This window comes from Macaca thibetana, chromosome 11 (assembly GCF_024542745.1).
Source record: "Macaca thibetana thibetana isolate TM-01 chromosome 11, ASM2454274v1, whole genome shotgun sequence".
In the NCBI taxonomy this organism is placed as follows: Eukaryota; Metazoa; Chordata; class Mammalia; order Primates; family Cercopithecidae; genus Macaca; species Macaca thibetana.
Window position 1 is genome coordinate 42,506,186 of NC_065588.1, and position 20,279 is coordinate 42,526,464.

Below are 20,279 nucleotides of genomic sequence, written 5' to 3' on the forward strand. Positions count from 1 at the left end.
ATACCACAGCCTGGCAGAGACACAACAAAAAACAGAGAATTTTAGGCCAATATCCCTGAGGAACACTGATGCAAATATAAAATACTGGCAAACCGAATCCAGCAGCACATCAAAAAGTTTATCCACCACGATTAAGTTGACTTCATCTCTGGGATGCAAGGATGGTTCAACATTTGCAAATCAATAAACCTAATCCATCACATAAACAGAACCAATGACAAAAACCACATGATTACCTCAACAGATGCAGAAAAGGATTCTGACAAAATTCAAAAGTGCTTCAGGCTAAAAACTCTCAATAAACTGGGCATTGATGGAACGTTTATCAAAATAATAAGAGCTATTTATGACAAACCCACAGCCAATATCATACTGAATGGGCAAAAACTGGAAGCATTCCCTTTAAAAACTGGCACAAGACAGGGATGCCCTCTCTCACCACTCCTATTCAACATAGTGTTGAAGTTCTGGCTAGGGCAATCAGGCAAGAGAAAGAAATAAAGGGTACTCAATTAGAAAAGAGGAAGTCAAACTGTCCCTGTTTGCAGATGAGATGATTGTGTATTTAGAAAACCCTATCATCTCAGCCCAAAATCTCCTTAAGCTGATAAGCAACTTCAGCAAAGTCTCAGGATACAAAATCAATGTGCAAAAGTCACAACCATTCCCATACACTAGTAACAGCAAACAGAGCCAAATCATGAGTGAACTCCCGTTCACAATTGCTATAAAGAGAATAAAATACCTAGGAATCCAACTTACAAGGGATGTGAAGGACCTCTTCAAGGAGAACTACAAACCACTGCTTACTGAAATAAAAGAGGACACAAACAAATGGAAGAACATTCCATGCTCATGGATAGGAAGAATCAATATTGTGAAAATGGCCATACTGCCCAAGGTAATGTATAAATTCAATGCATCCCCATCAAACTACCAATGACTTTCTTCACAGAATTGGAAAAAAAAAAAAAAACTATTTTAAAGTTCATATGGAACCATAAAAGAGCCCTTATTGCCAGGATAATCCTAAGAAAAAAAGAACAAAGCTGGAGGCATCATGCTACCTGACTTCAAACTATACTACAAGGCTACAGTAAACAAAACAGCATGAGACTGGTACCAAAACAGATATATGGATCAATGGAACAGAACAGAGGCCTCAGAATTAACACCACACATCTATAACCATCTGATCTTTGACAAACCTGACAAAACAATCAATGGGAAAAGGATTCCCTATTTAATAAATGGTGCTAGGAAAACTGGCTAGCCATATGTAGAAAGCTGAATCTGGATCCCTTCCTTACACGTTATACAAAAATTAATTCAAGATGGATTAAAGACCTAAATGTTAGACCTGAAACCATAAAAACCCTAGAAGAAAACCTAGGTAATACCATTCAGGACATATGCACAGGCAAGGACTTCATGACTAAAACACCAAAAGCAATGGCAACAAAAGCCAAAATAGACAAATGGGATCTCATTAAACTAAAGAGCTTCTGTACAGCCAAAGAAACTACCATCAGAATGAACAGGCAACCTACAGAATGAGAGAAAATCTTTGCAATCTACCCATCTGACAAAGGGCTCATATCCAGAATCTACAAAGAATGTAAATAAATTTTCAAGAAAAAAACAAACAACCCCAACAAAAAGTAGGCAAAGGATATGAACAGACACTTCTCAAAAGAAGACATTTATGGAGCCAACTGACACATGAAAAAAATGCTCATTATCATTGGTCATCAGAGAAATGCAAATCAAAACCACAATGAGATACCATCTCACGCCAGTTAGAATGGCAATCATTAAAAAGTCAGGAAATCACAGATGCTGGAGAGGATGTGGAGAAATAAGAACGCTTTTACACTGTTGGTGGGAGTGTAAATTAGTTCAACCATTGTGGAAGACAGTGTGACGATTCCTCAAGGATCTAGAACTAGAAATACTATTTGACCTAGCAATCCTGTTACTTGGTATATACCCAAAGGATTATAAATCATGCTACTATAAAGACATATGCACACGTATGTTTATTGCGGCACTATTCACAACAGGAAAGACTTGGAACCAACCCAAATGTCCATCAATGATAGACTGGATTAAGAAACTGTGGCACATATACACCATGGAATAGTATGCAGCCATAAAAAAGGATAAGTTCATGTCCTTTGAAGGGAAATGGATGAAGCTGGAAACCATCATTCTGAGCAAACTATCACAAGGACAGAAAACCAAACACTGCATGTTCTCACTCATAGGTGGGAACTGAACAATGAGAACACTTGGACACAGGGAGGGGAACATCACACACCAGGGCCTATCATGGGGTGGGGGCCTGGGGGAGGGATAGCATTAGGAGAAATACCCAATGTAAATGATGAGTTAATGGGTGCAGCAAACCAACATGGCACATGTATACTTATGTAACAAACCTGCATGTTGTGCACATGTACCCTAGAACTTAAAGTATAATATATATATTCATTCTTGCTAATTTATTTATTAAAAATGAATACATGAATGAATTAACTAATATAGATTTGGTAGAAAAGTTAGAAAATACAATTTTTCAAATGGAATAATACAAGCAGAAAGAAAACAGTTCACCTGTTATCTCAGCAAGCAGAGACGATCACTGTATATATATTGTTGTATGGTCTTCCATGCTTTTTCTATGCACATAGAAATGTTATTTGCATGTGCATTGCAGCATTATTCACAATAGCCAAGATACGGAAACAATCTAAGTGCCCATGGATGTGAATGGATAAGAAACACAGGCATATATAAAATAGAATGTTATTCAACCTTAAAAAAGAAGGGGATCCTTTCATTTGCCACAACATGGATGAATCTGTAGGACATAACGGTATGTAAAGTAAGCCAGAAACAGAAAGAAAAATACTGCAGGATCTCATGTATACATGGTATCTTTTTTTGAAAAAAAAAAAAAAAGTAATACATAGACATAGAGAATAAAACAGGTGTTACAAAGAGTTTGGGGAGGAAATGTGGAAATGTAGGTCAAAGGATATAAATTTGCAGATATGTAAGATGAATAAGTCTAGGGAGCAAATGAACAACACGAGGACTGTAGTTAATACAGTTTGAGTATTCCTTATCAAAAATGTTTGAGACCAGAGGTGTTACAAGAAAGGGGTCCTGATCTGGACCCCATAAAAGGGTTCTTGGATCTCACGCAAGAAAGAATTCAGGGCAAGCCCACAGTGCAAAGCAAAAGCAAGATGTTTTTTTTTTTTTTTTTTGAGACAGAGTCTCGCTTTGTCCCCCTGGCTGGAGTGCAGTGGCGCGATCTCGGCTCACTGCAAGCTCCGTCTCCCGGGATCATGCCATTCTCCTGCCTCAGCCTCCTGAGTAGCTGGGACTAGAGAGGCCCGGCTAATTTTTTGTATTTTTAGTAGAGGCGGGGTTTCACCGTGGTCTCAATCTCCTGACCTTGTGATCCGCCGGCCTCCGCCTCCCAAAGTGCTGGGATTACAGGCGTGAGTCACCGCGCCCAGCCGGCAGCAAAAGCAAGATTATTAAGAAAGTAAAGAAATAAAAGAATGGCTACTCCATAGACAGAGCAGCTCCAAGGGCTGCTGGTTGCCCATTTTTATGGTTATTTCTTGATGATATGCTAAACAAAGAGTGGATTGTTCATGCCTCCCCTTTTTAGACCATACAGGGCAACTTCCAGATGTTGCCACGGCATTTATAAACTGTCATGGCACTGGTGGGAGTGGAGCAGTGAGGACGACCAGAGGTCACTCTCATCACCATCTCGGTTTTGGTGGGTTTTAGCCAGCTTTTTTACTGCAACCTGTTTTATCATTAAGGTCTTTACGACCTGTACTTTGTGCTAACGTCCTATCACATTCTGTGACTTAGAATGCTTTAACCATCTGGAAATGCAGCTCAGTGGCTCTCAGTCTCATTTTACTCAGCTCCTATTTAAGATGGAGTTGCTCTGGTTCACACGCCTCTGACATTTCCCCCCTTCCTTTTATAACAGAACCCTTAATCCTAAGGGTTGCAAAGGGATGAAGATCCATCTCTAGTAACTTCTTCGGGCTGAATAGGAGTGATGGTATTCCTGCCTAACTATGAAATATCTTGTGTTCAGGGTAGAGAGGAGCTCAGTCAGAAAGCATCAGTATGGTGAGGGACATTCATGACTCTTAAGTTCTGACAAAAAGTGATATTTGGAAGATTAATAAGTGTTCAATTTAAGAAAACGTTGAGTAAGCTTATCCTTATTCCTATACAGAGTGCAATAGCAGTGTATTCCACAAGAGTAAAGCAAAATAAGTAAAATTATCTCAAGTAAACTAAATTATAAGGCTTTCCAAATTATAAGGGCAACTGATGGAACCAAGCTGATATGACATTGCTAGATGATTCCATTATGTCCAGAATTAGAATATTGATCTAGATTTTTACATTACTCATCCGTCTTGTTTCTTCTGAGCAACAGCTAGAGATCACTGGTTGGTTCACAGGAATAAGCAGGGTTAGCCTAAATTGCAGGAACTAACTTAAAAGCAACTGATGAGACTAGAATTTAATAACAAGTGTAGCATAGCTCTTGAAACACAGTTTCTCTCTCCAGTTTCCCATTTTTTACTAAAGACAAGTCATAGTAACACTGACTTGCTTTATTATACTTGGCCTGATTTTTTGTATGAAGTGCAGCAAGAATAATTATTTTTCACATAAGCCTTTTGTAATTTGACTTTGATGGAACTCTGCTCCATAGAAGGAATCTCAGATAAGACTTTTTTAGAACCAAGCCTTGCAATGAGTTTGAACCCTGAAACATCTATGAGTTGGGTAAATTTCTCTCCTTTTGAGGTCCCAAGATAACTTGGGACTCCTGGACCTATTAGAAAGTGACATTCTTACAACAGGTTAGAAACCCTGTACAGGGACTGTGTAGGCAAATATGAGGCCAGTTCCCCAAAGGGATTTTATTGGCTTTACAAGTCAAGTTTGATTCCTCAAAGGAAAGCATGCTATTCCAGTCAAAGCCTTGGTAAAATAACCAGTTTCTCCAATCGCGTTCTGTTACAATAGAAAACAGATTCTTACTGCACTTATGCAAATAACTATATTGTTAAAAGTTAAGAATACTCACAGATAGTTTCCAGATTCTGGAGAAATCAGGTAGAGAGAAACAAACATGCTCCAAATTTTGTTCAGAGGAATATACTTTACATAATTGCTACAAGCTGTAAATAGCTCAAAAGAAAAGTTTCCTTGACTCTGAAAAACAAAACAAAGGGTCAGCAACATTTTAAGCAAAGTCAAAAGATTACTTTAGTCTTCTATTGTTTTGGTTAATTTAGTTAATTCCTGTTCTGCTTGATATTCATGAACATTTCACCTCTCTATGAGAGTTCTGAAAAAGTTTTCTTCTATTCTAATGTCACAATTTCCAAAGTTATCAGTAGCTTGCATTTTAGGACATCTGTCAAAGTCCTATTGTTGATTATAAAACCACCTTTTAAAGAGGATTAAAACAAGAAAACGATTGTCTGTGGATGAAAAAATCTTTTAGAACAGCCACTATTAAAGCCACGATTGACTAGGAAATTTGGGTTACCTCTGTGCATGCAATAATTTTATGTAACAATTATAATTATTAATAACATACACTAAGTTGTATCAGAATTGTAGGAGTTTCCCATTATTTTGGAACACATACCAGTAACATATTTATATGAATATAGCCCAAAGAAAACCAAACACCATTTTATATTTGATAATGCTTCCTACATAACTCTTATACCAAAAAAGCCAAATGTCTCTGTTGCATTAGTGCATCATTGATGTCAAACCTAATTCCTAATGAAACCTTATAGATAAAGTATTTAATCTTGATCAGTTTGACCATAAGGTAAGATTTTCATAAACCTTTTATAAGCCTTTACAAATTTTTGTTAAAGAGCAGAGCATGAGAAGGTTTTTCCTCTAAGAAAAACCTGTTGTGCTTTTATTCCAATGTTTAACTTATGGAAAAACTGAATAATAATACCCCTTTAGTTTTAGCCAATGTCCACATACAGAATCTTTTTTTACAAGATTCGTTTTTTACACACTTTCCATAACTTGCTTAAACCTTTGGCTTTATTCTATCTAACTTAAAACAATTCTTTAATCCTTTAATTTGGGCAAGAAAAATCCACATTCCCATACGTTCTTATAATCTTTCACCAAAAACACATTTCACTTTTCTTACACACTTTGCATGTAGAACTGTTTTTTCAGTAGTCTTAATTATATGTTACAATGCTAACTCTTTTACTTTTGATGAAAACTTTGGTAAGTTTGGGATTTTAATTATGTACTAGGTGTGCAGCCTAGGATAACACACAGAAATGCAGATAAGGACTGACTTTTTCCAGCATAGCTACGGTGTGTGGCTAACTCCACATGTCCCTTGCCTTATCTAGAATCTAATGCTCCAAAGTAGCCAAAGTAGGTAAATTGAACAATTTTCAAAAGTCAAAGGGCCAGGTGTGGTGGCTCAAGTCTGTAATCCCAGCACTTTGGGAGGCCGAGGCGGGTGGGTCACGAGGTCAGGAGATCGAGACCATCCTGGCTAACATGGTGAAACTCCGTCTCTACTAAAATTACAAAAACTTAGCCATGTGTGGTGGCAGGCGCCTGTAGTCCCAGCTACTCGGGAGGCTGAGGCAGGAGAATGGCGTGAACCTGGGAGGCAGAGCTTGCAGTGAGCCGAGATTGCACCACTGCACTCCAGTCTGGGCAACAGAGTGAGGCTCCGTCTCAAAAAAAGAGTCAAAGCGGCAGTTTACAACCTTAAGGCATTTAGCAAACTTAATATCTGACCTTCATAATTTAGACCAAATGTCTTCATTTTACCAATAATCTTTAAAACTGTTTTTATTTCCCAAAGATTACTTAAGTCACATGAACTAAAAGGCATTACACTTTTTACTTATGTGACAAATATTTGATTTAAACTCATTATTATTAAACCAATTAATTAAAGTTCTTTTATATTACACACACATAATACATATAAATACATAGACAAATAGAAGACAAAGGATGATCCCTTAAGCTGGGAATTCAATCCCGAACCCGGGCTGCCATTGTAATGGCAGAGAACAAGAGAAAGTACTGCCACGTGGTTGCAAGGTCAAGCTCCCAAGGACTGACCAGAAGGAAACCTCATCCAGTTTGCACACACACACATACACAAAATACACACACACACACACACACACACACACACACACAGAGAGAGACCAGAAGTCTGGCTGGTAAGAAATTCTTACCCTTTTGCCAGCATGCCAGGCTTCTGGGTTCCCTCTCCCTGAGACCTGGCTGGCTGCATCACTGCCCTGGGGGCCAAGCTGCAACACAAAGGAAAATCATCTTTTTCCATCTGGCCAGAACAAAATATGTGTGACAAAACATAGACACTAGCCACTCTGCTTAACACCCAATATCAAACTGGCAAGGCTCAAACTTGCCCCCATCATTGTTAACCCAACCTCCAACCAAGAGTTTCAACATGTGGTCTGGGGTAAGATGGTCACCCTGAGTAATAGAAAAGATAAGAAAGGGAAAGGAGAGAGAGAAAAACGTTGCCCGTGGCAGGGTAGAGAAGGCGAAATGCTCAGGGAGGCCAGAGAAAGACCCACCCATTGCAGCACTACTGAAAAGTTCAGATGGTCACTTGTCAGTCAAGAAGTGATCTTTTCCAGCAGTCCCATCAGCTCTCAAGTTTCCCCTTTTAGGGAGGAAAAAGCACTCCATGTCCCAAGATTCTGTACATGCCTAGTCCTGTCACCCACAGCCACCAGCAGAGACTGCCAAGCAGATTAATCCAAAGAGAATAGCAGTTAACAGGCCATAGTACCAAGCCCATTCTTAGCCGAGAAGGACTTTACTGAGAGGGACTTCTAACACCCTAAATCTTGGAAGGATTTCTAACCCTCCAAATTTGGGCCTCTAACCCATTATGGTCAAGTGTCCTTGCTTTTTTATCAAGAGGACCCTTTAACCATCTCTGTCTTAAGAGAAACTCTAACTCTCCTAAGTTGGGCCTCTAACCCAATCCCATTCTTTACCCAGGTACCCCATCACTTACCCAAAGTCGGCTGATCAGTCTATTGCCTTTGAGTTGGGAGGCTTCTTCAGTATTGTACCTTCAGGGTTTGGCAGAAAAATGTTACCAGACCCCACCACTTACTACTCAAAAAAGTTAGCTTTTGGGTTGGGTGGTTCCCTCACTAGTTGCTTCTGCGGTGGCCAGAAAGATGTTATAGGACCGCACCACTTACCCAAAGCTAGCCTTTGGACCAGAGGTTTCCTCACAATATTCGCTTCCACGGTCTCCAGAAAGATGTTACAAGACCCCAACACTTACTGGGGGTTTCTGCACTATAGCCCCTTCGTCGTTGCCAGAAAGATGTTACAGGAAAAGGGTGCCAATCCAGACCCCAAAAGAGGAGGTTCTTAGATCTCGCATAAGAAAGAATTCAGGATGAGTCCATAGAGTAAAGTGAAAGCAAGTTTATTAAGAAAGTAAAAGAATAAAAGAATGGCTACTCCATAGACAGAGCAGCTCCAAGGGCTGCTGGTTGCTGATTATGGTTATTTCTTGATGATTTGCTAAACAAGGGATGAGTTATTCATGATTCCCATTTATAGACCATATAGGGTTCCTGACATTGCCATGGCATTTGTAAGCTGTCATGGTGCTGGTGGGAGTGTAGCAGTGAGGAGGACCAGAGGTCATTCTCATCATCATCTTGATTTTGGTGGGTTTTAGCCATCTTCTTTACTGCAGACTGTTTTATCAGCAGGGTCTTTATGACCTGTATTTTGTGCTGACCTCCTATCTCATTCTGTGACTTAGAATGCCTTAACCATCTGGGAATGCAGCCCAGTACGTCTCAGCCTCATTTTACCCAGCTCCTATTTAAGATGGAGTTGCTCTGGTTCACATGCCTCTGACAGAAATAGTTCAGATTTTGGATTTTTTGGATTTTGGAATATTTGCATACATATTATAAGATACACTGGGATGAGACCCAAGTCCAAACTTGAAATTCATTTGTTTCGTATACACTTTACAAATATACCTTGAAGGCATTTTATATAATATTTTTAATAATTTTGTGCATAAGACAAAGTTTTCACTGCATTTTGACAGTGACCTATCACAGGAGGTTAGATGTAACATGTTGTACTTGGGCATCATGTCAGTGCTCAGAGAGTTTTAGGTTTTGGAACGTTGTGGGTTTTGGACTTTTTAGAATGTGTTTACCTATTTATTTATGTATGTATTTATTGAGATGAAATCCTGCTGTGTCACCTAGGCTGGAGTGCAGTGATGAGATCTCCGCTCACTGCAACCTCTGCCTCCCAGGTTCAAGAGAATCTCCTGCTTCAGCCTCCCGAGTACCTGGAATTACAGGCACATGCTATCATGCCCAGCTAATTTTTGTATTTTCAGTGGAGATGGGGTTTCACCATATTGGCCATGCTGGTCTTGAACTTCTAACCTCAGATGATCCACCTAACTCAGCCTCCCAAAGTGCTGGGATTATAGGCGTGAGCCACTGTGCCCAGCCAGGGTTTTGGATTTTTGGATTAGGAATGTTATATCTGTATATATCTGTAATACTGTATTGTATATTTGGGATTTTTGCTAGAAGAGTGGATTTTAGGTGCACTTGCCACAAAAAAGAAGTGACCATGTGAGATGATGGATATATTAATTTTCTTGACTCTAGTAACCATTTTACCATGCATATGTATACCAAAACGTCATGTTGCACACCTTAAATACACATAATTTTTAAAGCGGAGAAAGAAAGGGTTAAGCCTAAGGTCAACAATGGTCCTATAATTCCGGGCCAGCTAGTCCCATAACTGACTGTGTTTGTTTACCCACTTGGGGTTCTTGGATTCTCAGCGTTCATAGATGATAGTGATAAGGATCTAAGAACTAATATGTACCTATATTTCAAAAGGCCTCAAACAGGCTAAACAAGTTAACTAAATGGTCAGGTATCCATACTGTTAGCAAGACTGCATTAACTTGATGTGATAATCCTAAATTTTGATTGGGAATTTTATATACCTTTGAGTAATAAAAATAGGAAATGAATTAATATATTAAAGTCAACACTCAAAACTCATTAAACAGCATACTTAATATCTGGACCCTGCATTGCATATAATTTGTACTTTAATTAAAATAAAAAATTAAAGCTGATCATCAAAATCTTTGAAAATCTGGGCCTCTTGAAAGGTGGGGAATAATAAAAATGGCCTTTGGTAGTGAAAAACCTGGGAAACTAGTAAATGGTCTCAGAAAAATAAGTAGTTTTAGTCTCTTTTTGCCCAAGACTATCGGTTTAACCTGTGCTTAAGATCCCGGCTCCTCCACTAGGATCTTGTTTCTCTAATTCCTCTCTGCCTTCCCTGACTTCTTGACAGCCATCATTCTCAGAGCTCTTTATCTGGAATATAACTCTGTCTAGAACCTTGAACTATCACTACACCCCTTTCTTTACTGCTAGCAGTCTCTAAACTACTTACTACTGCCACCACTCCTCTGAAATCATGCCTGATTAGTAAATTCTGGCTCCACCACTTAGGAGCTGTGTAACCCCAGGCAAGAAGGTTAACTTCTCTTTGCCTCAGTTTCCTCATCTGTAAAATGGACTTAAAGAAATACCCGTCTGATACAGTCATAAAGATTCCATGACTTGGTACATGTGCGGCACTTAGAACAGTGTCTGGCCCGGGTCCTGTAAGTTACTGTAACCACTGTTCCTGTTTTCTGACTTCTCCCAAATAACTCCACATTGCATCCTCCCAAGAGCTGCTTCTTGGTCTCCTCTGCCAGATCCCTCCTCCTCTCAACTTTCTGTGTAGAAGTAGCTCTTTGGGCCTCCACTCTTCTTGCTCCACGCATTCCAAATTCTTTCCTTTTTAGGGCTTCAGGGCTGTAGTGTCAACTTTCATTCTACAAAAGCATCTTTCAGATCTTTCTTCCCAGTCTTTTTCACTTTATAAAACTAGAATTCCTTTGCATTATGAAATAGGATCTCCCTCATAAATACAACTTGATCATGATCATGCCACTTAACAAGTCACATGTTTCTTCATCTGTAAAATGAGAGGGCAGGAGGGAGAGGTCATCTCTCAGGTTCTTTCCTTCTCAGAAACATTTCCACAAATTCTTTTCAGACTCCCGCTGCCTTCTGGACTACTCCATTAGGATGTCTGTCATTACCTCAGACTCCACATGCCTAAAGCAGAACGCATTACCTGACCTCACATGCCAGCATTCTATTTCTGTTAAAGATATAATGCGCATTCTCCTTGTCACTCAGACTTGAAACTTGGGTATGGCTTTCATACAGCCTCATATCTAATCAGTTGCCAAGTCCTGCCAACATTCCTTCACAAAGTCCCTTTCCTTTCCCTTATTCCTTACAGTTTCACAGCTTGAACTTTGCCACAGTCACTCTCCGCCATGCTACCTCCTGCTTCTTGCCCTCTCCCACCTAGAGAGGCAGATTCTTCCTGAAAACACGGTCTTGCACATTCCTCTTTCTGCCTTGCCAATCATAACTGTTCCCTCTACAGGATGAGGTCTAATATCTAGAATCTCAGACAGCTTTCTCTTTAACTTATGCTCCCACTACATTCCTTCTGACTTTCCATTCGTGCAATGGGTCTACTCTTACGCAGTTTTCTGCTTTGTTCACACCATCCCCCTGGTCCTGGACACACTCTTTCTACCTTCCCGTGAAGCCTATGCTAACTTAAGTATGACTTTCCTTCAAAGCCCAACTTACTTGCTTTTTTAAAAAATTCAAGCTGACTCTTCTGTGATGCCTTTCTCCAATGACCAACCCAGGCATTGCCAAATACCTCCTGGGGGCAGGGAGAGGGACATAATTGCCCCAGTTGAGAACCTGCTTGACTGTTTACCTGTGATGAATTCTTACAGCAGTTTTGTGTACTCACTGGCTTAAGGCAAGGGCTCTCATATTTTAGTAATCTTTTTATTTCAATTCCTTGGGGACAAGGACCATACACCTCAAAGGTCTAGTACATGGTGACAGTAAACACGTGTTAACATAAAAATGAGGACTAAATTTAAAAAGAAAGCTATGATCCCCTGCCTGCAGACAATATATTCAGTGAGCATCACAAATGCCATCTCCCCATGGAAAACAGAACAAAAATGGGAACATGAAGCAATGTGGATAACCCTAACTCACAGTTTTCATTAAGTTTACCATATAATTTCCTTTACATTTGATCTGGGCATGTGGGACTTATGTAAAAATACATTTAATATTGTAAGGTACCATATAAATGGAAGGTATTTATCATTACTGTCCCGGCCACTATGCCTGGAATGTTTAAGAATTCTTGGCATGATTTCTAAAAGTCCAGAGAATGAGTTGTATTAAAGAAATGGTTCTCAACTGGGGACAATTATGTCCCTCTCCCTGCCCCCAGGAGGTATTTGGCAATGCCTGGAGACATTTTGGGTTGCAATAAGTGAGGGGGTGCTGCAGACATCTAGTTGAGAAAGACCAGGGATGCTGCTAAACATCATACAGTGCACAAGACAGCCATACACAACAAAGAGTTGTCTGGCACCAAATGTCAGTAGTGTGAAGGACAAGAAGCCCTGTGTTAAAGGAAGCTCACAGGGGGTGAGTATGGACCCTCTCTTTGTGGGGCATGGAGATGAACCGCTAACTTCCTTGGACAAATTGCCCACTGCATCCTATCTTAACAGGATCCCAACACCTGCTCTTAATCGCTCCATAATTCCTCTTGTCTTCAAGTTCCCATATGACCTTTTAAATGCCCATTATCAACGTGACCAGCTTATGATGTTGGTAACTAACTTATCTATATTTCAGAAATTTTGAAACTATTCCAATTTATTTAAGACAGAAAATATCAATAAACTCTAAAGTTAATGAGGTCTACCTGTAACTGGATATAGGAGGACAGACTGTATATTCCTTTTTAAAAAAACACCAAAAGAATTGAATCTTAATTAATTAGAACAGTGAGTAGATATGAGTAGTGTGAATACCAACAAAAATAAAAATATTTCTCATCAATTGAAAATTAATGGATTTAAATAATTACTAAAAACTCATGTAGCTGAAAACAGCCTGGAATATTTCAGCCCTTGAGAAAAATCCCTTTCTTTGCACATATATGTTTTTTGTTCTAAAGATATTTCTGATCAAGGATAGCTATTGTACAAAAAAAGATGGATACAGTTTTGTGTGTTTGTTTTTAAGCCCTAGCTAAGTTATGACTCCTAACAAAATACTCAAGGAAAAACAGAAATAATGAGAACTTTAAAGTTTCTCAAAGTGGTGCATATAAAGAGGATCATTTATAAAAAGAAACTTTAAAAATAGACTTTTATTTGAAAAGAGAAAATGTAATAAAAGACACTATATAATTCAATACCAGATGACTGTTATAGTTTCAGAAAAATTCCTTTCTCCTCTCTGGGTCTCTGTCTCCTCACCTTAAAATAAGAAGATTGGATTAATGGCTGCTCTCTCAAAGACCTCTCCCAGTTCTCTGAATTAATGATTCTATACACTATTTCTTAATGGATCACTTTCAAAGATAAGAAGGTGGACTTGTAGACAAATCTCTTGAATATTTGCCTTGGTAGGCCAGTAGGCCTCAGGTCTAACAGGACACTGGAACAAACTGGGGAGCTTTAAAAAAAAAAAAAGTGATAAGGGGACACTACACAGGCAACAGTCTCTGACTTAGTTGGTATAGGACAGGATCCAAGCATGGTTATTTTAAATGCTGTACAGGGGAGAGCATTCTTATGTGCAGCCAGTGTTAAGATCCCCAGATTTAGAATAAAAGTTAAAACAAAAGCAGCTAGTGCTCAGGTAGGCAAGATAAATGGGCAAAGCAGACTGGACATAAGGAACTGGAGAACACGTGTCCCATCTATTTCCCTCCAACCAGTGGGAAGAATGAGCCTAGTCTTTTTTTTTTTTTTTCAATAAATGCCAGAAATCAAAATTTTAAGTGAAATTCTGATATTTAAGAGTTGGCAACTAATTTCAACTAATTTTAAAAGAAAGTGTAAGTCACATAAAATATGCTCACAAGCTTAATTTGGATCTCTAGCCACCAGTTTGCAACCTAAACAAAACTGGTTCAATAAATCAAGCACAATGTTTTCTTTGTGCTCTGCCCTGTCTGTCTCCTGCCCAGAGCCTCTTTCTTCTATACCTTGGTCCATAGCCTATCCCTTTCTTTTTCCTTTCCATTGTCTTTTTCTTTTCCAACTTCATCACTCCTAAGAGATGGAAACTGAGATCCACACATTAAATCTTCATGTGGCTCTGGCTGTATCACTGGACAGGCTTCTATGCCTGGGAAAATTCAGGTTATAAACTGTAACCTGAGGCTGTGGCTCCATGATGTCAACAAATGGTTGGTTTAGTAAAATCAGGGGGAAAATCAGTCAAGCTCATAATTTCACACTACTAAGACTAAGACTTTGTTAAGCAACATATGGAGGTCCTCATTTAATTTCTGATTTTGTTTTGTTTTCCTTGCTTTAAATCTAAACCAATGCATATCAAAATCACCCCTGATATTTTTTAAGCTCCCATATTTGGGCTCCATCCCAGGCCAATTAAATCTGAATCTCTGGAGATGAAGTCGTGATATTGATAGCTTTTAAAACACCCTAGATGAGTCTAATGTGAAGTCTGCTCTGAGACTCACTAATCTAAAACCATCACCTGACCCGGAAGATCAGCAGTGTGCTTAATGCCAGACAACTATCATCTTGAATTGTTCAAGGACTTTCTCAGCTCTGTTCTCATTGTATCTTCACAACTCTGAGGTAGGCAGCTCTGATACTATTATTAGCATTGGACAGATGAGAAAATGAGGCATAAAAACGTGAAATGAGTTGCTCAAGGGTACCCAGCTAGTTATTGGCAAAGACACATTGTAACCTCACTTAAAACAGAGTTACTTACTAATACTAGAGGAATTCAGTGATTGGGAAGGTAACAAGGTTAGGGGAACTCCTCTGCTGTTAGTAAGGTTATCACTAGAAAACAAATGTGATCAATATTCAGAAATAAGTACAACAATATTTTTAAATTTAAAATTTTACTTTAAATTTAGGGTCAGTGTCTTTTTGTAGGTTATTGAAGCTAATCTTTTAATTTTACTTAAAATGTTTTTATTTCAATAGCTTTTGGGGTATCAGTGATTTTTGGTGGTTATACAAATGAAAGTGATGAAATCTGAGACTTTAGCACACTTGTCATCTAAGTAGTATACATTGTACCCAATATGTAGCTTTTTATCTTGCATCCTCCCTTCCAACCTCTGGATTCTGAGTCTCCACAGTCCATTATATTACTCTGTGTGCATACAAGATGTCTTTTTCTAAGTCTATCACAGGTTTTCAAAGTACTTCTGCACACGTTCTTCTCCCATCTCCTCACCACCTTTCATAGATGTATATTCTCCCAGACACTAAAAAGATCCAGGTAGTTTCCACTAAGATATTATTTTCAGAAAAGTATTTTTAAAAGATTACATAGTCATAGAATTTCAGAGGTAAAGTGAACTTTACTGATCAACTTTCTCTCCCTCCTCTGATAGATGAGAGTCTGGTTTAATTCAATACATATGGAATGCTAATACTATACCAAATATTTCACATTCATTATCTTAATTAAATTCTTACCATAACTCAAATAAAGTACCACCAACACTACCACCACCATCATCATTCCCATTAAGCAAATGAAAAAACTGAGGCTTAGAGATGCCATACACCTTGCCCAAAGTTCCTGGGTGAGTAAATTGAGGCCTGATATTTACATTTGACTCAGAGCTTAAACCCCTATTCACCACCTTCTATCATCTGGAGTAACAATAGTGCAAAACGTGAAAGATAAACAAATCTTTATGAAAACGCCAATGAGGCGATCAGTGAACACTTCTCCCAAGAGGTGGAAAAGTGGCATCAGGGATAGGCCATCACAAGCAGGATTTCAGTAGGCATTCTGGACTGGAATCCAATCCACACAGATATTGAAGCAGAAAAGTAATAGGGAGGGAATAGGGTGAACTGTGAGAAAGAAAATGTCAAGAGAAAAAGTTGGAAAGAGATGAGGAGGCAGATTGCAAAGGGTCCTAAGTGCATGACTAAGGAATTTAGACTGTATTTGTGTGCAATGGAAACCCACGGAAGTTTTTAAAAGCAAGGTCCTTTAACAAAATGTGAACTGAATTTTAGAAATATAAATCTCATGAAAGAATGGCGATTTAATTAGGGGAGCATAATTTGGTATGGAGGAGACCAACAGGAAAGCTGTTGCACCTCAGTAACTGGCTGTTTCACTCTTAACCATGTGTTGTGCTTGCATTTTTCTCCACCGCCCACTCCCACTTCCCCGAGATTGTTCAAGGCACCTCTATATCTGTTTCATATGTCTCCAAGTCTAGGTCAGGTGACAGGGACCTGAACTTGGGCAGTGGAAATGGAGACAAGAGGACAAGTGTGAGGGGTATTTTCAAGGGCCTGGTCACTGCTCAAAGTGGGGAGGGCAGTAAGAGAAGGAGAAGCAGAGAAGAAAAAGACTGTAATTTTCAAACTTAGGAGAAGGGGAACAGATGAGATATAGAAAGGAAGGGATGGTCAATAACATCACAAAGAGATGAACAAATGGCTCGACCAACGTCTCAATCCAACAAGTATTTATTAAGCAGGTACTATGTGCTAGACATTAGAGGAACAATGAGCAAAATCGGTTTTTGTCCACAAGCATCACCCAGAGTAAAGAAAAGAGTAGCAACCGTCCGATGTCAGGACTCCTAAACATGGTGCTCCTTTCATTAAACGGCCTTAATTCATGGAGCATCATAAAAAAAATACATAAACAACATACATATAGGTTTAAAGATCCAAAACACCTTTAAAATCTATTCATCTCTCTGTTCAATTATATTACAGTCAAAGAAGAGTGCAGTAAGTACTTGCTGTTCCTTCTTCCTGTTCCTTCTGCTGGCCTTCTTCCCTCAATTATAGAAATAGCTGGTCCCTTTTCATCATTCGGGTCTGAGGACAAATGTTATACCCTCACACTGGCCCTCCCGGTGAGTCACTCTATTTCAAGCATCCTCCCCCATCACATGATCCTGTTTTACTTCTTCATTGCACTAAGAATACCCGAAATGTATATGCCTACATTTATATAGTCTGTTTCCCCCTGAGAACGGAAGCTTCATAGAAGGTGAAACAAATCTTGTTAGTTGCTACCAGTCGCACAGTAAACCCTCTGTAGAAAATGTTTATTGGCCACATTTTTTAAAAAAGCGAATAAATCTCAAGATTAAGACCTCAAACCAAACTAGGCCAGTTTCCAATTGCTTGCGGCAACATACTGAGAACTCAAGTGACTCTCAAGAGAAAAGCCATTTTGAGGCTGGGGTCGAACCAAAATCCAGGGGGTCCACACCAGGTCAGTACCCCGGAATTGGCTGTTTTGCAAGATTTCGGGAGGACCAAACTAGCATGAGGTATCTGACAACGAGGCCAGCCATGCACCGAGCTCAGGTTTTATTTCCGTTGTCCTTCTGACGTCAGAAAAAGCACGAGTTGCTGCACAGTTTCTTTTATCAAGGTGACAAATTACACCCTCGCTGGGCCCTGCATTCTGCAAACCATAAATGTATTTTCCTCCTCCCCCTTGTATTTAAAAATGTAAAAACCCACTGCAGAGAGGTCAAAACCCCTTCCAAACGCAAATGAATACCGTTTTCTAGCAGAGGCGTCTTTTTTCACTGTTACTACATACATCACCGTGGATTCGTCTGAGAAAGTAAACGAATCCTGGCGGCAGTTAGTTTCTAACAGAGAACGAGGGTTTGTATAAGCCTCGGGTCCGCGCCGCAGAGCAAGACAAAGGACTCTGAATTGTAGCACCACCTTCCCCAGTCCAAGGCAGCCTGTGAAAGGCACTGGGAGCGGCGTGACGCGGTTACCGCGAAATTCCTTTTGCTGCCATATGCACTTGTGCCTTCACTGACTACAGTTCAGCAAAAACCTCGGGCGGGCGATTTGGCAGGGAATCGGCGCCCAGGCAACCGGGTAACCTACCGGATCCCAACGGTACTGAGGAGCCCCATGCTCCGGGAGGTGGGTAATTTAGGGGGCAAAGGGCTCGCACAAGGGCGAAGGTGCGCTCTCCTCCCGGCACCGATCCACGCATTTAAAGGCCTCTGTGGCAATGTTTAGGGACGCGAGCTTGCTGTCGGGGGTTGGGAAGGAGGTAGGACTGGAAGCGAGAGCAGTCAGCGCCCAAGACCGCGCAAGAGGTGGCCTTTTGTTCGCTGGCTCCAGCACATCCCGACTCTCGAAAAAACACTATCCCTGTCCCCCGCCACCCTCTGCATTTTAGAAAAACCTCTTCAGGGCAGGAAAGGACAGTGAGTCACTTGCAAACATCCTTTAGTAATTTCTCCTCGCGCCCTCCTACTTCCCCGCGTTACAGAGGGGCAGAGCACCAGGAAGGACGGCAAACGTGCCCCGGTTTACTGGTGGTCCGCCGCGGCTACCCAGCCGGCCACACGCAGCACCCCAGGACATCACACGATCTCCCCTGGGCCTTGGGGACACAGGAAATTTTCCCCAAAGGTCGGGGATTCAAACACTCCTATAACAGGGTCGCGCCCTCGGGTCAGATGCGCTCTCCCTCCAGACCTGCGTCGTTCCCGGCCCTCGTAAAAATGGAACCAGATCTGGTACCACACTCCGCCACAGCCACAGGAAAACACACCAAAGCCACAGGAAAACAAACCAAAAAGTAAGCCACAGCCCACGCAAAGGTGAACTCGGGGGCCCTGGCGCTTCCTCGCTCTGCCGCATGCGTTCGGGAAGCACAGGAGACCTGGACTTTTCCTCTCCTAAAAGCAACATCCGAAAGCATCCGGCACAGCCTAGCTCTCTCTGCTTTCACGCCAGCAGAGATGATTTCTACGTTACCGCCTCCTCCCACATCTAAACATCCCCTTGCCGCTTGCCCAGCCCTCCCAGGGAACGGATAATCACCTTACCTCCGCAGATAAAGGGAAAGGTGGCGAAAGGCGACGTGGATGTGTCCGCCCTTCCGGGGTTTTTACCCTCGGCAGTTTGATGTCCTTTGTGTCAAGGTCTGGCTGCGAAGGCCGGGAAAAGGTGGCTCCCGTCAGTCAGGGCTGGGCAGGGAGCTTGGCGTGGCCTGGCGGATTTCCGAGGAAGGTGAAGGGCGGAGGCTCCTGGCGACCTTCAGGCGGAGTGGCGTGGCTGCCCCAGTCCGCGCTCGCCTGTCTCTCCTCCTCCTTTCCGGGCCGATTGCATCAGAATCTCCCCTCACCACCAACCCCCACTCACACTCTGCTCGCCGGCCTCGCACTTACATCCACATGCACCCGCGCTGAGGGTCACGAATCGGAGTCATTCTCCTACTGGGAGGCGCGTGGCCCTTCCGCAACCATGGCTTGTGATGGTTTAAGGGGGACAGGACATTCCTCCCTGTCCCGCGCGCCGTCTCCTCCCCTCCTGTGCGCCCGCTCTTTAACCAAAAGCTGCGTGTCACTGAGCCGTGCCGGTCACATGGTGTCACTGCTGGCGGCCGCGCCTTGCTGCCTCCCTCTTGCAGCTCTCTGACGATGCAGCGACCGCGGCTGGCGGAGATTGAGCAACGGGGAAAGGGTGAGGGAGGGGTTGCGGGGCGCGCGTGTGCCCGCCGCACTGAAGGTGGCACCGGGAGCGGAGGCTGCGCACCGCCCTGGCACCTGCCCCTCTCCCTCCCGGGGCCCGGCGGCGTGTTCGGAACCCAGCTGCGGCGGCAGCTGGAGAATGAGAGCCCTTAGAGATGGGGGTGGGGTGGCTAAAGGGGCACCGGAGGAGGACAGGAGGGCTGTGCGTTCCGCTGGGGCCTGCATTTTGGGTACGCCAGAGCCCCGCCGGGGCCGAAGGAGCGAGGGAGTTGCATTGTGGGAAGGGCGCAGCATGAGGATGGCTGCGGGAGTGGCCGGTCCGAGCCCAGCCCGGAGAGCAGCGGGGAGCGCCTGGGACTACGAGCAGCGTTGGAGCGGAGGGTTGGCCCTGGGTACAGCCCGCAGATGGCCCGGGTTGGCGGGAAGGGGAACGAAGCGACAGGGGGAGCGGGGAGCTCGGGCAC

General features: G+C 41.9%; 1 protein-coding gene across 3 annotated transcripts in view; it reads right to left on the bottom strand.

Annotated features, from left to right (window-relative positions):
* Positions 1-19,774, bottom strand: part of SLC38A1 (solute carrier family 38 member 1) — an 87,359-nt gene extending 67,585 nt beyond the window's left edge. Inside the window, exons 1-2 of one of the 3 annotated variants that reach the window (XM_050746912.1) lie at positions 19,171-19,605; positions 5,147-5,274 (exon numbers count right to left, since the gene is read on the bottom strand). The gene's annotated coding sequence lies outside the window, so the exon portion shown is untranslated. Of the gene's footprint in view, positions 1-5,146; positions 5,275-19,170 lie in introns of all 3 variants that reach the window. The other 2 variants (XM_050746914.1, XM_050746911.1) reach the window with 2 other exon arrangements.
* Between the last annotated feature and the right edge of the window lie 505 nt (positions 19,775-20,279).